The following is a 7,022-nucleotide window of genomic DNA, read 5'->3' on the forward strand; positions in this document are numbered from 1 at the left end:
TCTAAAGCCAGTACAGAAAGGAATTAAGTCATGTAGCATCCAACAGTTTTACTGCCTAAATAATTCCTTTATAGCTCTTTTCTTATTCTTCTCCAATGGCACTTTTAACTTTGTGTCTTATCTTAATGTTATCTGTGTGTTTATCTTCTCAGGTTTTGAGCTCCATGAGGCTCTGTCTTATTGCCCCTGCATCCTTTGCATAGTTCTTTGAAGATAAAAAGATGCTCAAGAGGTATCTATGAGAAATAAGAAAAACATCAAAGTTAGTACTTCTGTATTGTCTTTAGCAGAAGTTAATTTCTGTCATTTTCTTTGTTCTCTGTCAGCTAGAATATTATTAGCAAACAGTTTGGTATTATTTAGCAACACAACAAACAATGACATTTGTATTCTCAAGGAAATGCACTTGTTTTCTAAACGTGGTTGCCATGGCAGTATGGCACAGAGATTTATTAAGACGTGCATTTTCCAGAAAAATTTAACCTATCCAGTTTTGGTCAATTTCATGTCAAGAAAATGAAAATCTTTTTATTTTTCCTGAAAGTGATGAAGAAAGCTAGGCACAAACAAAAAGTTACAAAGGATAATGTTAGTCCAATAACAAGGACTCAAAGATACTGTTTTGCTTTCCTCTCTGATTTTTATTTCAGAGTGTGATCTAGTTTACAATTTAGGCAGTAATTAATTGAATATGGAAGGCAACTGGAATCTTATATTTCATAGTAAATTATGCTAAATATGAATCATAGTTTTGAGAAACTGCATGACACATGCAATTTGAGCCCGCAAATTTCAAAATCTTTTTTTAAGGGACGATACCAGCATTGGTACCAATTGGCAACATTTTAAGTAACAAATTCTAGTAGCAATGCCTTCTGTTACTTCTCTCAGGAAAGAAATGAGGAGGATTGCAGATTTTTGGAGGATTTGTGTAATAAGAATGGTAGTTATCTATGTTATTTTTCAATGCAAAATAAATTGACAATAAAATGATAGCCACATTTTTCTATTTTTACAAAAGGGATTTTACATTAGATACAATTAATTAGGTTGGCAAAAAAAGATTCTAAATTAAATCTAAGTATCTGTTTTCTTGGGAAGCTTGTTCTGAAGTGTAAGAGATTGTTCTGAAATTGTAATGTCTGAAATTTGTGAGCTAAGGTTATTTTATTAAATTGCTTTATTCCTTTGAGCCCCAGTTTCTGTATAAACTAAGAAAAATAATACTATAATATTTGAACCAGTATCTCCTTTTTTAGCAGGCATGGACTTTTGGGGATGCCAAAATAATTGAATTTGGGGCCTTCCTTTAAATTTTCTCTTTAGCTCACTGAGTTTTTATAATATTTGTCTACTTATTTGTCAGCAACCACACGTTCAACATCTAGTTCTTTTTTAAGCTATTATTGGCAGTGACCACTAAGTGATGTTACTGAAAAAAGGGAGTATTTGACAAACCCCGAAGCCCTATTATTATTTTCTGCACTAATCGCCCCTTGTTTCCATATATGGCAAAGTATGAATATTATAAAAGTTGTTTACTTGAGATATCAACAGTTAACAGCACAGAGAACAGACAAAAGCTTTGGAATTTCAACTCTTCCCTTTTCCCTGTTCCACTAGTCTCTAGAAATGGAAGAAAGGCAATATAGAGATAAGGTATTCCATACTTCCATATTATCTTTTCCCCTACTCCAGTCTTATACTCATCCAGAACTAGAAGCAGATATAATTTAGCTATTTTAGAACAATTTTTACTCTGCTGTGTAGCACGATGCCTTAAAACTCTGAATGATCAGTTAGAGGATAAATGTCTTCATTGGAATCTGTCTTTAAATTTTATTCAATTAGGTCTCAAATTAGAATGAAATTAGAAATTAGATCTTAAATTAGATCGGAAAAATTAGATAATAAGGTCAGTAAAGCTTTCAAATGGCACATGAGTTTTCTTTCATTATGTAACAAATCAGCTCAAAATGTAGTGCTTTAAAAGTACAATCATTCATAAAACTGTGATTCCAAAATAGTGGTGTAGAGACAAACTGGCTTCACTCCCCCTCACAGAAAATCAAAAACAAATACTCAGTGCTGAGATTTTCACCAGCAACAACCTAGAACTCAAATAAGAGAATGAGACAGTTCCTGGAGCCACACAGGCGTAGAAAAACTCTTGAGTAGACAGTAAGATAACCAGGCCTCCACATCCATGATGCCTCTCCCCCTCATCAAACTGGCACCAAGTATTTGAAAATTTTTTCTCCAATTCATGATTTCTACATTGGAAGAAGTGAACTTGAAGCAGTCAACCAGCTTCCCCATCTTTGTCCTTTCCCTGGCAGAGCTGTCCTCTCCTTATCCCACAGGAAGTATTGTGACTGCCTAAAGGGGGAAATATCCATAAGGATAGCCTTAGACAAAAGAGGGAGGCTGGACTCCTGTTCTCAGCCTGGAAATTCTTTTCTGTAACTCAGCCAAAGGAGGTGCCTAATTAGAGTGGCTGTTCAGCAACACCAGGCTGTAGGAAGTATATTCCACATGTCTTCTGAACACAAACCCTTATCCAGACTTTCCACACTGCTAGGATAATTCCTTTGGGACTTCTCATGTTTGGGGCAGGCAGCATTCTAACCATGTACTAAAGGTGAGGTGAACCTGGGCTTAAGACACCACCTACAACCAAAAAGAAGGCAGTAACCTAATGACCAAGATTTGCTAAGTAAATATATTCAGTGAAAACCAAAACAAGACAGAGAAAACTAGAAAAACTGATTAGTCATTCAATAAAAAGATGAAGATGTAGATGCACAAGAAACAACAGCATTAGGGAGCTATGACCTCCCCAAAAGTATGTAGCAAAAATCCAGTGACTGATTTTAATGAGATGACAATTTGTGAGCTTTCTGACCAAGAATTCAAAATAGCAGTTTTAAGGTAATTCAGTGATCTCCAAGATAATACAGAAAAGCAATTTAGAAATGTATCAAAGAAATTGAAATAATAAAAATCAAATTTAACAGAAATCTTGAAACTGAGAAGTACATTTTCTGAACAGAGGAACTCTTTGGAGGATCTAAACAGCAGGATGAATCAAGTAGAGAATGGAATCAGTGAACTTTGAAGATCAGCTGTTTGAAAATATAAAGCCACAGAAGGAAAAATAAAAAAGAAAAAAATGAGGCCTGCCTACGAGATACATAAAATTACCTCAAAAGATGAAATCTGAGAATTACTGGTTTTCAAGAGGGAGGAGTAGAAAGCTTATTAAAAGTAATAATAAAAGAAAACTTTCTAAAACTTGGAAATATATAAATATACAGCTACAGGAAGGTCTTGGAATACCCAATAGATTCAACCCAAATAAGACTACCCAAAGGTATTCCATATAACTTATATTGGATAAAATAGATCACAAATCAAAGACTTAAAAAGAAAAAGACAAAGAAGATTCCTATATAATGCTAAAGGGGTCAATACAGCAAGAAGATATAACAATGATAAATATCTACGCACCCAATGTAACTGTCAAGTATATAAAGCAAACATTAATAGACCTAAAGAGAGAGATAGGCAATAAAATCATAATAGTAGGGGACTTTAACAGCCCACCCTCAATAATAGACAGATTATACAGACAAAAAATCAACAAAGAAACAGCAGAGTTAAACTACACATTAGATCTAACAGAGTAATTAACATTTACAAAACATTTTACCCAACTGCTGCAGAATACACTTTTTTTTTCCTTCAGCACATGGATTGTTCTCTAGAATAGACCATATCATAGGCTACAAAGCAAGTCTGAACAAATTTTTTAAAAAACATAGAAATTATGTCAAGTATCTCTTCTGGCCACATGGAATAAAACTGGACATCAATAACAAGAGGAAACTTGAAAAATACACAAACACATGGAAATTGAGCAACATGCTCCTAATGACCAATGGGTCAATGAAGAAATTAAGAAGGGAATTAAAATGTTTCTCAAAACAAATGGAAATACAGCATACCAAAATCTATGGGATATGGCAAAAGTGGCACTAAGAAGAAAGCTTATAGCAATAAACACCCCTCAAAAAAAGTAGAAATGCTGCAAACAAACAACCTAACAATGAACCTCAAAAAAGTAGAAAAGCAAGAACAAACCAACCTTTAAACTAGTAGCAGGGAAAAATACTAAAGATCAGACAAGAAGTAAATAAAATTGAGAATAAAAACACAAGTACAGAAGATAAATAGAATGGAAAGTTGGTTTTTTGAAAAGATAGGTAAAACTGACAAAACTTTAGTTAAGACTAAAAAAAAAAAAGAGAGAAGACCCGAATGAATAAAATCAGAAAAAAGGAGCTGTAACAGCTGAGACCTCAGAAATATAAAGACTCATTAGAGACTATTATGAACAACTGTATGCTAACAAATTGGAAAGCCTATGAGGAATGAATAAATTCTGGGACACATACAACTTGCCAATATTGAATCATGAAGACGTAGAAAAGCCTCAACAAACTAATGATGAGTTATGAGATAGAAGCTGTAATAAAGCCTTCTGTTAAAAAAGAAGGTCAGGACCTGATGAATTCGCTGCTCAACACAACCACAAAATTTTTTTCTGGTCAGATTTTGCCAAGTAAGTAACCATCAAAGCTTTGCCTTCTAATAATTTCTCACAATACTGCTAAAGTTTTCGTTCCTTAACAAATTGAAAGTGTACAGAATTTGAAAAAAAAAAAAAAAAAAAAAAACAATGGGCTTCAGATGCTTTGGAAGAAACTTATTCCCAGGGATAATTGTAGTTAATGATTTCCAATCAAGCATTTTAGGACATTATATCTAAAGATCACATCTATATTCATTAATAAAATGTCTATACTGATGCTTCTGGAAGAAGTTTTGTTTCTTTTTTTCTTATGTCTGAGGTGTGAAACTGCCACACTAATTTGATTTTACAAATTGGTTAGACTGTGGAATTTCTGGTGAAAAAGAAGTATAAAGTATCAGAAATTCAGTAAGCGGAATATACTCTTTCCTAAACAGAGACTTCCAAGAGCCTCTGGCTTTAAATTATTGACACTCTGCTCTAGCTCCTGCATATCACCTGGGAAATGGCTCAAGCACAGTAATACGCTCTTTAAGAATCATGCCCCCTTTGTATTTATTATATTCATACAGGCTCTGAGCATACAAATTAATATAGCAAGCAATATCCAACAGTTTCTGAATTTTAACTAAGGTGTCCTCTGGTTGGGCCACATTTAATCATTAAGAGAAATTACAAAAACAGTGAATGTTTTCTTTTTGGACTTTCACTATTGTCATCACTGTTTGTTATTCTGTGCAGGATTAATACATTTGAATTTGACCAGCTACTTCTCTTCTCCAATGTAAACTTTTCGATTTATGAGCTAAAGAAGTACATTTCTGCAAATGCCATAAATAAATAGTATCTTGAAACCTAATCTCTATTTTTAAAAATTGTGGAGTTTTTGGTACATGCTCTTCACTTCTGGAATAATAAAGTTAGCACACCTTAAACATTAGATTATCAAAAAATTCCTCAGTAGTTTTTTGTCTACAGCATCAATTTGCCAACACTCCCTCACTCATTAGCAATTTAACATTTCCTATTTATGCTTCGCAAGTAAATTCTAGGAACTTTATTCACACTTCAAACAAACAATGGATTCTAAACCAAAAATATCCTCAAAATGTTTTTTAAAAGTCTTATTTTATGTATTTTTTAAAGCAGAGAGAAAAATGGTAATTATCATTGATGTGAGCGAAGACTAATTTTCTTCTAAAAAATAAATACGTAAGATAAAATTAAGCTTAAAATTTCTCATTTCTAAAAATAAAGGTTCTGAGTGCTTCAGGTATTTTGTGACTATAGAATTAAAATAATCACCTGTAGTTCTGTTTCTACCCTCTTTTTGCTGTTTTTGTTTCACTATGAATTTATTTTTTAGCTTGCCTTGTACTTTTTTTTTTTTTTTGTCACCAGGCATTAAAGATGAAAAATTGTAGAGGAGGATAGAGTTCCAGAGGACTGCTTTAATCTTGTTGATCAGGGGTAACTAAACTATGTCCCATGGGCCAAATCTGGTCTCTTGTCTGTTGTGTAAATAAAGTTTTATAAAAAGCTGATTTATGTATTTTTATGACTACTACTGGGGTTCAGTAAAAGAGACCCCAAAATGTGATACTTTAGTATGCTGAATACTTTGAAATAAACAAAATTATAAAACCTTAGAAGCTCCCTCAGAACTGAGGATGCTCTAATATTCTCTTGCTTCTTTTCTCCCTAAGCACAAGGAAGGACTCTCTCTGGAATTTTCTTAACTGACCTAGGGCATGTCGTCTTCTTTCTTTTTTTTCCTAGACAGAGTCTCGCCCTGTCACCGGGCTGGAGTGCAGTGGCATGATCTCGATTCACTGCAACCTCTGCTTCCTGATTTCAAACGATGCTCCTGCCTCAGTCTCCCAAGTAGCTGGGACTACAGGCACATGCCACCACGCCCAGCTAATTTTTGTATTTTTAGTAGAGATGAGATTTCACCATGCTGACCAGGATGATCTCCATTTCTTGACCTTATGATCCGGCTGCCTTGGCCTCTCAAAGTGCTGGGGTTACAGGTGTGAGCCACTGCACCCGGCCTAAGGGCACTTCTTTTCAAAATAAATGCAATTGTCTTAAGACAACCTCTCTAGGAATCTCATCAAATAATCAGGGAAGATTAACCACCAGAGATGAGAAGGGACTCAGAGGCATCGCCATGACCAGATAGACTTTTCATCTATTCTTCCCAAGGCAGCTTTGAGAGATTACGTGAGAGAGTTTATCTATGCAATAAGGAAACCTTTGTTTCATGGTGCAGTTATACCCCTCACCTTCTCAAATCTTGCGGTCCCATTCAGTTTTCTAAGAGAATCACTTACAAGATCATGTATGCCTCTTCAGTTTATTCAACTTCCCTAACAATCATTCAGAACCCCTCAAATTGCTTACATTTCTCTCATCTCCCTCTCCC

The sequence above is a fragment of the Cebus imitator genome, unplaced genomic scaffold (assembly GCF_001604975.1).
Source record: "Cebus imitator isolate Cc_AM_T3 unplaced genomic scaffold, Cebus_imitator-1.0 Scaffold211, whole genome shotgun sequence".
NCBI lineage: Eukaryota > Metazoa > Chordata > Mammalia > Primates > Cebidae > Cebus > Cebus imitator.